General features: G+C 47.4%; 1 protein-coding gene across 3 annotated transcripts in view; it reads left to right on the top strand.

The window, feature by feature from the left end:
• Positions 1 to 10266: 10266 nt before the first annotated feature.
• DNAH8 (dynein axonemal heavy chain 8) overlaps positions 10267 to 10504 on the top strand; it is a 358350-nt gene continuing 358112 nt past the window's right edge. For all 3 annotated transcript variants that reach the window (XM_070074115.1, XM_070074114.1, XM_051854776.2), the window contains exon 1: positions 10267 to 10417. The gene's annotated coding sequence lies outside the window, so the exon portion shown is untranslated. The remainder of the gene's footprint in view (positions 10418 to 10504) is intronic.

Genomic DNA, 10504 nt, shown 5'->3' with positions numbered 1-10504 from the left:
GTCTCTCTCCTCCTTTATAGTCCTCTTCCACCAATCCCAACTCTGCTACCCACACGCCAAGTACGCTGCTCTCCTCCAATCAGGAGCAGGATCAGCTCCTGGAGGTCATCACTCAAGTTGGCAAGAGGCAGCTGCGTAGAATCTGTTTTCTCCTCTCCCAGCGCCATATTGTGGGAGAGCAGATGCATAGAATAAGTCTTAATTCCAGTAACTCAGTCCAGTCCGGGTTGCTCCCCACACTTTGAAAGACAGAGTTACAGAGAGGCAGAGGCAGAGAGAGAGAGAGAGAGAGAGAGAGAGAGAGAGAGAGAGAGAGGTCTTCCATCCACTGGTTCACTCCCTAGATGGCTGCATCGGCTGGAGCTGCACCAATCCAAAACCAGGAGTCAGGAGCTTTTTCCAGGTCTCCCACATGAGTGCAGGGGCCTAGAGACTTGGGCCATCTTCTACTGCTTTCCCAGGCCACAGCAGAGAGCTGGGTCAGAAGTAGAGCAGCCAGGACTCGAACTGGCGCCCATATGGGATGCTGGCACTGCAGGCAGCAGCTTTACCCATGCGCCACAGCGCCGGCCCTCCCAGATAGAGGTATTTTATCTGCTGATTCACTCCCCAAAATGTGCACAATGTCCAGGCCTGCACCACGCCAGAGCAAGGAGCCCCAAACTCCATCAGGGTCTCCCACATGGGTGACAGGGGTTCCATGTGACAGAAAACAGAACTTCAACATGGAGAAGCACCTTAAACTGTTACACTGAGAATTTGAGGCAATGCACACAACCCCCATACACTCTGCATCATCACTAAATTAATGAAAAGACTCTCTACTCTGTCTTCTCTGTCTGGTGAACATCCCAGAACATGTGAGGGATGAACCATAAATGAATAGGGAGGTGGATCTTTTAAAAAGATTTACTTATGGGGCCGGCACTGTGGTACAGTGGGTTAAAGCCCTGGCCTGAAGTGCTGGCATCCCATACAGGCACCGGTTCTAGTCCTGGCTGCTCCTCTTCTGATCCCGCTCTCTGTTATGGCCTGGGAAAGCAGTAAAAGATGACCCAAGTCCTTGAGCCCCTGCACCCACGTGGGAGACCCAGAAGAAGCTCCTGGCTCCTGGCTTCGGATCAGCACAGCTCTGGCTGTTGCGGCCATCTGGGGTGTGAACCAGCGGACAGAAGACCTCTCTCTTTGTCTCTACCTCTCTCTGTAACTCTGTCTTTCAAATAAATTTTAAAAAATTTACTTATTTATTTGAAAGTCAGAGTTAAAAACAGAGATGGGGGAGAGAGAGGGAGAGACAGAGAGAGAGAGAGAGAGACAGAGAGAGAGCACATCCATCCCCTGGTTTACTCCGAAGATGGCAGCAATGACCAGTGTTGGGCTAGCCTGAAGCCAGGAGCCAGGAGCTTCATCTTGTTGTCCCATGTGAGTGTCAGGGGCCCAAGCACTTGGACCATCTTCTGCTGCTTTTCCCAGGCCATTAACAGGGAGTTGAATTAGAAGTGGAGCAGCTGGAACATGAACTGGCACCCATATGGGATGCCAGCGCTGCAGGAGGCAGCTTTACCTGCTATGCTACAACGCTGACTCCAGAACGGTGGATTTTTAAAAAATTAGTTAATTAGAATGGCAGAGTTAGAAAGAATTGGGGGGGGGGGAGAGAGAGAGAGAGTGAGAGAGAGAGAGAGAGATCTTCCATCTACTGATTCATTTTCCAAATGGCTGCAATGGCTGGGGCTGGGTTAGGCCAAAGTCAAGAGTCTGGAACTCCATCCGCATCACCCACTTGGGTGCAGAGGCCCAAACACTTGGTCCATCTTCCACTGCTTTCCCTGGTGCAGTAGCCTAGAGTTGGACTGGAAGTGGAGCAACCGAGACTGAACAGGTGCTCATATGGGATGCTGGCATCACAGGCAGCGGCTTAACCTGCTAGCACCAAGGGGTTGGTTTGATCCTGTTGCATAGAGAGGGTGTTACCTGGTTCTTGACTTCATTCAATGTAGAAATAAAAAGTCTGAGGTGTAAAGCAAAAGTAAGTTTATTGAGTGAAAGAGAAGGAAGAAAAAAGCTCTACTCCCTGGAGACCAGTGGTGCAGAGAGGGGCCCCAGAGCTGGGAACCCTTGGGGGTTGGGGGACCCTGGGTCTTTTGCAGGTGGTTTTAACTTCCTCTTTTGCTTAAGCCAGAGCATGAGGCAGCTTTGTGACAGGTCAGGACTCTGAGCACAAGCACAGAAGGGGTTTTGGGTTGGTTTTCGTGTTGGTTCATGGGTACCATTAGGGTACTGAAGGGGACCTGATTGGCCATACTATGGTGCGTGCATGAATGGACTTGGCAGGTGAAATAAGGAAGAAGAGGGAGGAAAGGGAAGTTAGTGGCCGTTTTGGGCTCCACTGTCCATTTTGAAAGCACCCTTCGGAGGGCCCCATCCCTACCTACAGGTCCCCTTGCCCTACAATATCATAAAATATCTACTCAGTTACAGACTAATCCCATAACATAATGCAACTCCAATAGAAATCCTGATGGAAGTTTTCATTTAACTGAATAAGCTGATTTGAGATTCAGTTTATAGAGCAAGACACACTGAAGAATAGTTAAGTAAGGAAATATACCCTACCAGGGAACTAGGCTTAGTATAAAGCTACAGTAATTCTGATAATATGGCAGCAACACTATATGCTCCATAAGTGGAAGCTGTGGTAGATAGCCCTAATGGAGGGCTATCCCTACTGACTGCTGTTCTCACTCTTGCACAATCCTCTCCCTCCTTGAGTACATGCTGGGTTGAGTGAGTCACGTCTAACAAATATGACAGAAATGATGGTGTTGCTGTGGATTCATTCTGAGAGGAGAAGTACAGTGGGGGCAAGAGGTGCAGAATCATGACACAGACACCGGGAGGGAGTTGGATGAAAGAAGGCTAGAGGAGAGCAGCTCGCAGACTCATTTATTTCAGTTGGTGCAGCAGCTTATATAGCCGAGGTAGCCAATCCAGCCCAGGGGAGGTTTACGCCGTAGCCAATCACTGCCTATTGCTTGGCAGGCTCCATTCCCAGGTGGGTTCCAGTGGCATTTCCTGAGTAACTGTCTTGCTTGCTAGCGCCATCTTGGCATGGCCTTCTGACTCTACCACATGATGGAGTGTCACTTCTGAGAGTAAATTACATAAAATTATTATGATTCTTGGGAAATTCTCTCCCATTTTTCTCCCACCTCTTGCTTAGCTGCCACATTATGAGCAACACTTTGGGGAGACTCATGTGGAAGGAAATGCTGTCTCTGGTCAATAACCAGAGAGGACCTAAGACCAGCCAACGGCCTCACGAGGGAACCTGGAAGTAGGCCCTCTATCAGTAGATCTTTGAGATGACAGCTGTTGGAATTGATTCTTTAATTTTGGTTTCATCAGAAACGCTGAGTCAGAACTACTCAACCAGGCCATGCCCAGATTCCTAACCTACAGAAGCTGTAGGTTTTATATTTATTTATTTTTTTGACATGTGTTAGAGCTAGTACTGCAGATCAATGAGGAAGAGATGAATTTTTCAATGAATGGTGGTAGTAGGCCGGCGCCGTGGCTCACTAGGCTAATCCTCTGCCTGCAGCGCTGGCACACCGGGTTCTAGTCCCGGTCGGGGCACCGGATTCTGTCCTGGTTGCCCCTCTTCCAGGCCAGCTCTCTGCTGTGGCCCGGGAGTGCAGTGGAGGATGGCCCAAGTGCTTGGGTCCTGAACCCCTTGGGAGACCAGAAGAAGCACCTGGCTCCCGGCTTCAGATCAGCGCAGTGCGCTGGCCGTGTCGGTCATTGGAGGGTGAACCAACGGTAAAGGAAGACCTTTCTCTCTCTCTGTCTAACTCTTCCTGTCAAAAAAAAAAAAAAAAAAAAGAATGGTGGTAGAACAATTGGTTATTTATATTCCATGTCCTCATATATGGATCTCTGTTTCAAACCTTACAGGAAAACAGAAGTCCAGGTGGATTAAAAATATAAATGTGAAAAGGCAAAATTTAAAGAACAAAATATCAGAGAAGGTGTTTATGAATTTGTGGTAGCAATTCTCAGTGAAATGCACAAGCACAAAATACAAAAGAAAACTGAGGGTCAACATCAGGTTAAGCTACACTGGTCACACCAACATGCCCTATGAGCACCAGCCGAAGTCCCAGCTGCTCCACTTCCCATCTAGCTCCCTGTTGATGTGCCTGGGAAAGCAGAAAAAGATGGCATGAGTACTTGGGCCCCTGCCACCCAGGTGGGAGACCTGGATGGAGGTCTAGGTTTCTGCCTTCAGCCAGGCCCAGCCACAACATTGAGGCCATTTGGGGAGTGAACCAGAGGATGGAAGCTCTCCTGTATATCTCTTTCCCTCTGTCTGTGTCACTTTGCCTTTCAAATAAATAAATGAATCTTAGAAAGACAGGAAGGAAGGAAGGAAGGAAGGAAGGAAGGAAGGAAGGAAGGAAAAGGAAAACACTACATAAAAAGGTAAAAAGGCAAGCCACAGCTGTGTGTGAGCAACACACAAGCCAACAAAGGTTCAGGGTCCAGAACAAATCAATGAAAAAGATAAACAGCTCAAAAGAAAATGGCAAACAAGAAGAAAGGGTGCTTTACGAAAGAGGGAATGGAACTAGTTGGTAGGTGTGTGAAAAACTGCTCCAATTTTCTGGCAAATAGGAAAATGCAATTTAATATAAAAATGAGGCACCTTTCACACCTGTCAGGTTGACAGAAATTTAAAAGTAAAAATCTCTTAGTGTCAAGTGTTGGTATGGATGTGGTGCAATTGAAATTCATAGACATTTGCTAGTAGAAACTTAAATTATTAGACACAATTTGGAAAACAATTTGACAGTATCCAGTGAGGTTGAAGACAGGCACCCCAGAGTCCACTACTGGGTATAGATCCTAGAGGATTATAGTGCCTAAACATTGCGAGACACTGTAGGAAATGTGGTTTGAATAGCATTCTAAGAGTGAGAAAGCCTATTTAGGGAAAACAAAATTCTTTTCTCTTCTTTCATACCATGATCAGCACAGAAGACTTCTGTAAGCTTAAAAATTCTGGCATTTTTTCCCCACCAGCCGTCAGTCCTGCATTGAACGCCAGACTGATGTCGTCCAAATCAATTGCATTAAATTAAATGACACTATCTCTAGGTAGATAGTGTAAGATCCCACAGGTTGAGCTCTGTGCCCAAGACTGCACCCACTCCTGCCCTGACTTTAGGTGCCAGTTGTAAGCCCCAGATTGTTTTACCTGGGCCTCTGACTGACAGGCTATAAATCAAAGCTTCCCAAACCCTCTCCTCCAGTCTGATTAATTTGCTCCAGTGATGGGCAGAACTCAGGGTGACATGATGTCTACTGGTTTGCTATCAAGAATATTACAGACCGGCGCTGCAGCTCACTAGGCTAATCCTCCGCCTGCGGCACCGGCACACCAGGTTCTAGTCCCGGTCAGGGTGCTGAATTCTGACCTGGTTGCTCCTCTTCCAGTCCAGCTCTCTGCTGTGGCCCAGGAGTGCACTGGAGGATGGCCCAAGTGCTTGGGCCCTGCACCCGCATCGGAGACCAGGAGAAGCACCTGGCTCCTGGCTTCGGATCAGCACAGTGCACCGACTGCATTGGCCACTGGGGGGTGAACCAATGGAAAAGGAAGACCTTTCTCTCTGTCTCTCTCTCTCACTGTCCAGTCTGCCTGTAAAAAAAAAAAATTACAAAGGGTGCAAAGAGATGCATAGGATGGGCTATGAAGGAAGGGGGTGACACCCTTTAGGAACCTCCAATGTTCGCTTGTCCCGAAGCTCTCTGAACTTCGTCCTTTTGGGGTTTTGTGGAGACTTTATTGCATAGGTATGCTGGAATCACGAGCAAGTTTGTAGAAACGTGATTGCCCAAAAAGAGTACGATCTATTGCTCATATATTGGGATGGGGGAAACCTTTTTCTTTTCTTCTTCATCTCCTTCCTTGCCTCTGTGCAGTATTTCTCCCCCAAGGGTGTAGGTAAGACCCCTTCTAAAATGGTGGTGTTATGATCTACAATTAGATAAGATAGGCCAGAAAAATTCTTTAAGGCCAGCTTCAAGGCAGAAAAGAAGGGGAGTGGCCAGCATTGTGGCGGAGCAGGCTGAGCCTCCATCTGGGGTGCCAGCTTCCCATTTGGGCACAGGTTCTTGTCCTGGCTGCTCTTCCAATTGGTTCTCTGCTTATGGCCTGGGAAAGCAGTGTAGGATGGCCCAAGTGCTCGGGCCCCTGCACCCATGTGGGAGACCCAGAGGAAGTTCCTAGCTCCTGGCTTCGGATCAGCCCAGGCTCTGGCCATTGTGGCCATTTGGGGAATGAATCAATGGATGGAAGACCTTCCTCCATCTCTCCCACTCTCTGTCTGTAACTCTGCCTCTCAGATAAATAAATAAAATCCTAAAAAAGAAAAAAATGAACGGGAAAGATTAGAGTTACTAGACATGCCTTGGGAAAGAAAAATTCTGGTATCTATGACCTGCCTCGAGGAGGAAGTTATGAATCAGAACTGTGGATGAAAATACATATATATATATGTCATATAAAATCATAAAGCCTAAATGTCCAATAACAGGAAAATCATATTATCAGAGTAGAATACCGTACATAAATGAAAATAAAAGAACCAGGGATATGTTTCAACAGGAATGAATTGGCTGCAAGTTGTGGTAGAAAACATATGGCACAATACCACTTTTGCAAAGTTTTAAAATATGCAGAACAATATAATGTATTGCTTAGGGCTGAATACTCATTTAGTAGTGCCATCAAGAAGTGCCTGGCAATAAAAACATGATTTCCTCTAAGGGGCCGTGGAGGGAGGCAGAAGGTAAGGCTAGACTGAGGTTTTAATTGTGTGTCATAATCATAGACATAGTTTTCTCTTTTGTCAGTAAAAATTAAAATTAGGAATTCTAAGAGTATGTTTAAAACACTGCTGTGATTGCATTCATTGTCCTTAAAGAATAGTATTGTATTAGTTGTTTAGGTTCTTATTGTCATTTTGGGTTTCTGCATTGGCAGCTATTATTGTTTTTTCCAAACAGTATGGACAACAAATTAGGTCATAAATGGGCTGTTATAGCTACAAACCAGTAATCCAGAAATAAAAGCCTGGGGAAATGAGCTATGGAGACTTATTCAATACTTCCATATATTTTACTTGAATGGCTGGCTACTTAAAATGTTGCTTGATAATACGATCACGTGGCTAGGTTAGGATATATTGATAATCTGTACATGTCAATTGCATATTTCCTACAAGAGCTAAGCATTTCCCAGTTGGTTGTTTTGACATTTTTATTTCTGTCCATCTTTCTCTGTTGGTGAGGTTTGAAACCAAATTCATCATGGAGTTATGGATTTTTGGAGCTGAAAGGGAACATAAAGATTATCTTACCTTCCCCATTTCATTTTATAAACAAGGACAGCCAGAACTATGGCAATTTCCCAGCCTGAAGTTATCCCACTAATCAGTTATTTATTGGGTAGCCCAGAGCCCCAGGACTAAGTCTCTGATTCCCTGATTACCAGTTGAGTATTTTTCTTCAGTACATAAACCATGGCCACTAACAGTGCCCATTAGTTAAGCCATTTCTGGATACTATTGTGTGAGGCAGTTCTATATATAGTCCCTCACTGTATTTCCTGGGACATTTAATTCTCAGCATCTCAGACACTTAATGTCTTATATGTGTGTTACATGGTGTTTACTCTCTATGAAGCCTCAAGAGGACTCTGTGGAAGGTGTACTTTTCCTATCTCGTGGGCATTCTCAGGAGTGCTGTCATTTGGCAGTATTCCATGAACCCAGTTTTCTATCATAGATGATGAAACTATTGCATGGATTACGTGTGATAGACCTAATACAGCGACACACATCTTTAGAACAAAAACTGTCCATTTTTTGTGTTATTTTTGTTTAACTTTTTTTCAGGAAGTGTTTCACATTTATTTAAATTTTGTATTTATTTAAGGGAGACAGAGAGAGACACACACACAGACACACAGAGATACACAGAACTTCCATCGACTGGTTTACTCCCCAAATGCCCACAACAGCCAAGACTGGGCTACAGCAAACCTGGGAGTCAGGGACTCAATCTGGGTCCCCCTTGTGGGTGTCAGGGACCCAGCTACTTAAGTCATTGATCCCAGAGTCTGTATTGACAGGAAGCTGGGGTCAGGAGCTGGAGGTGGACATTGAACTCAGGCAGTCTGGTGCAGAACGCAGGCACCTGAACTGCTAGGCCAAATGTCCCTCTGCCATGTTCCTGTGTGAGTGGGGGAGTGCATTGGGTTACTGGGAGTGCTGCCCTGGGATGGATTTAAGGTGATGCTCATGGGATCTTGTGTTCTTGCCACTTGCAGTGAGTTCCTCACCAGAGCTAAACAGATGCCTGTGTCATGCCCTTGAACCTCCAGGGCTGTGAGCTAAATAAACTTTTTCTTCATAAGTACCCAGCATCAGATATTTCACTGTAGAAACAGAAAACAGACTAAACCATTTTTTAGGATATATTTTCAAAAGAGAAGTTTGTGGGTTAAGGCATGAGAGTATATTTAAGGCTCTTTAGGGGATAAGCTATCTGTAATTTGCTTCTTACCATATCAGAGTATATAGATGTGGCCGGCGCCGTGGCTCAATAGGCTAATCCTCCGCCTTGCGGCACCGGCACACCGGGTTCTAGTCCTGGTCGGGGCGCCGGATTCTGTCCTGCTTGCCCCTCTTCCAGGCCAGCTCTCTGCTGTGGCCAGGGAGTACAGTGGAGGATGGGCCAGTCCTTGGGCCCTGCACCCCATGGGAGACCAGGATAAGTACCTGGCTCCTGCCATTGGATCGGCGCAGTGCGCTGGCCGCGGCGGCCATTGGAGGGTGAACCAACGGCAAAAGGAAGACCTTTCTTTCTGTCTCTCTCTCTCTCACTGTCCACTCTGCCTGTCCAAATATATATATATATATATATATATATATATATATACCTCAGAGGGAGAGATGTCAAGGAATAAAACCTGCCAGAACTCCATAAATGCCAAGAGTAGACCATGAGACTGAATGTACCAGGGTCAGTTTGTTACTTACAGCCCAACAAAGGAGAGGGGTATCCCATGGGAGGCCAGTTCTCCTGCTCTCGCTGGGCCACACCATGGGCTCATCTGCAGGTAGTGTATTGTGAGGCAGCTAAGGGAGCCAGGGCTAAGGGCTCAGTGTCTTGTAGCAAGCAGTGAACAAGCTAGTGCCTCTCACTGGGAAGGAGCAATTGTGCCTTGTCATGCAGTCATTGCAATGACCTAAATTAGTTGTTTGCAGATAGCAGCTCAGGCTCCAAAAACTGCTGGGACTGAGTTTACCATACTTGGCAAGGATGTGCACAGACAGCCTGGCCCCACCACTTTCTACTGTATCTGCTGCTTGGTATCTCATAGATGGATGGACGGTGGCTTATTTAACTGTACTTGTCATTAAAAAGGTATTTGATTTATTTCAAGGTAGGGTGAGAATTAGAGTGAGAGCGAGAGCAAGAATGAGAGAGATAAAGAGAGAGGGGGAGATGTCCTATCCACTGGTTCATTCCCCACATGTCCCCAAACAGCCAGACCTGGGCCAGGACAAAACCCAGAGCTGGTAACTCATCTGGGTCTCCCTTGTGGGTAGCAGGGACCCAACTGCGTGGGCCATCACCTGCTGTATCCTGGGATGTGCTTAGCAGGAAGCTGGAATGGAAGCAGAACTGGGACCTGATCCCACTCACGCTGATTCCGGACGGGGCATCCCAAATAGTGTCTGACCCAAGTGTGCCAAACACCTGCCTCTGGTTTGATTTTTATATTGATTGCCTTTTCTCTTTAGCCCACAGGGAGTTACAGGAAAAGCAGATGTGTGGGAGGTGGTGGACTTTAAGTCAGTTATTTCAGTCTTTGTGTTCTCTGCGTTATCAGTCATTGATTTTTGGGCAAGCAAACTCAACAGGAAGCATTTTATGTTCTCAAGCGAAACTCCAGAAGCTGTGAAAGTGACAGAAAGCGTTACTTTTATGTATTTGTGTACTTCCAGGCCAATCCCCTCCACGCATTCCTTGGGGTCCTGTCAGGTCTCCAGTATGCCGGACTCCCCCGTCCCAATTTCCGTCTCTGCGGAGAGAGCTGCCCTGCCGCGCCCGGGTGCCCCCAAACAGCGTTTCACCCACCACGCTCTGTGGCGGAGGTAGTTGTTGCGGGACGCCCGCGCGCGGCCACGCCTGTGCCCTGCCGAGCCCGCGCGGGGCGCCCTGGAGCGAGCCGGTCTCGGACTCCCAACGGCCAGAAGCTCGGTGGCCGCGGAGGCCTAGCACCGCTCCCTGGGCCGGCCTCGCTGGGCTGAGGTGCAGGCTGCGGCGGACCGGGCGCTGGCGGGTGAGTGCGCAGTCCCAGGCCAGCTGGGAGCCGGGGCGCTGCCCCACCCCGAGTTGCTCCCCTGAGGCCGGTTCCCCGGCTCCCTAG

The sequence above is a fragment of the Oryctolagus cuniculus genome, chromosome 5 (genome assembly GCF_964237555.1).
Source record: "Oryctolagus cuniculus chromosome 5, mOryCun1.1, whole genome shotgun sequence".
NCBI lineage: Eukaryota > Metazoa > Chordata > Mammalia > Lagomorpha > Leporidae > Oryctolagus > Oryctolagus cuniculus.
The sequence above is the reverse complement of the archived record's forward strand: the minus strand, read 5'-3'. Positions and strand labels throughout refer to the sequence as shown.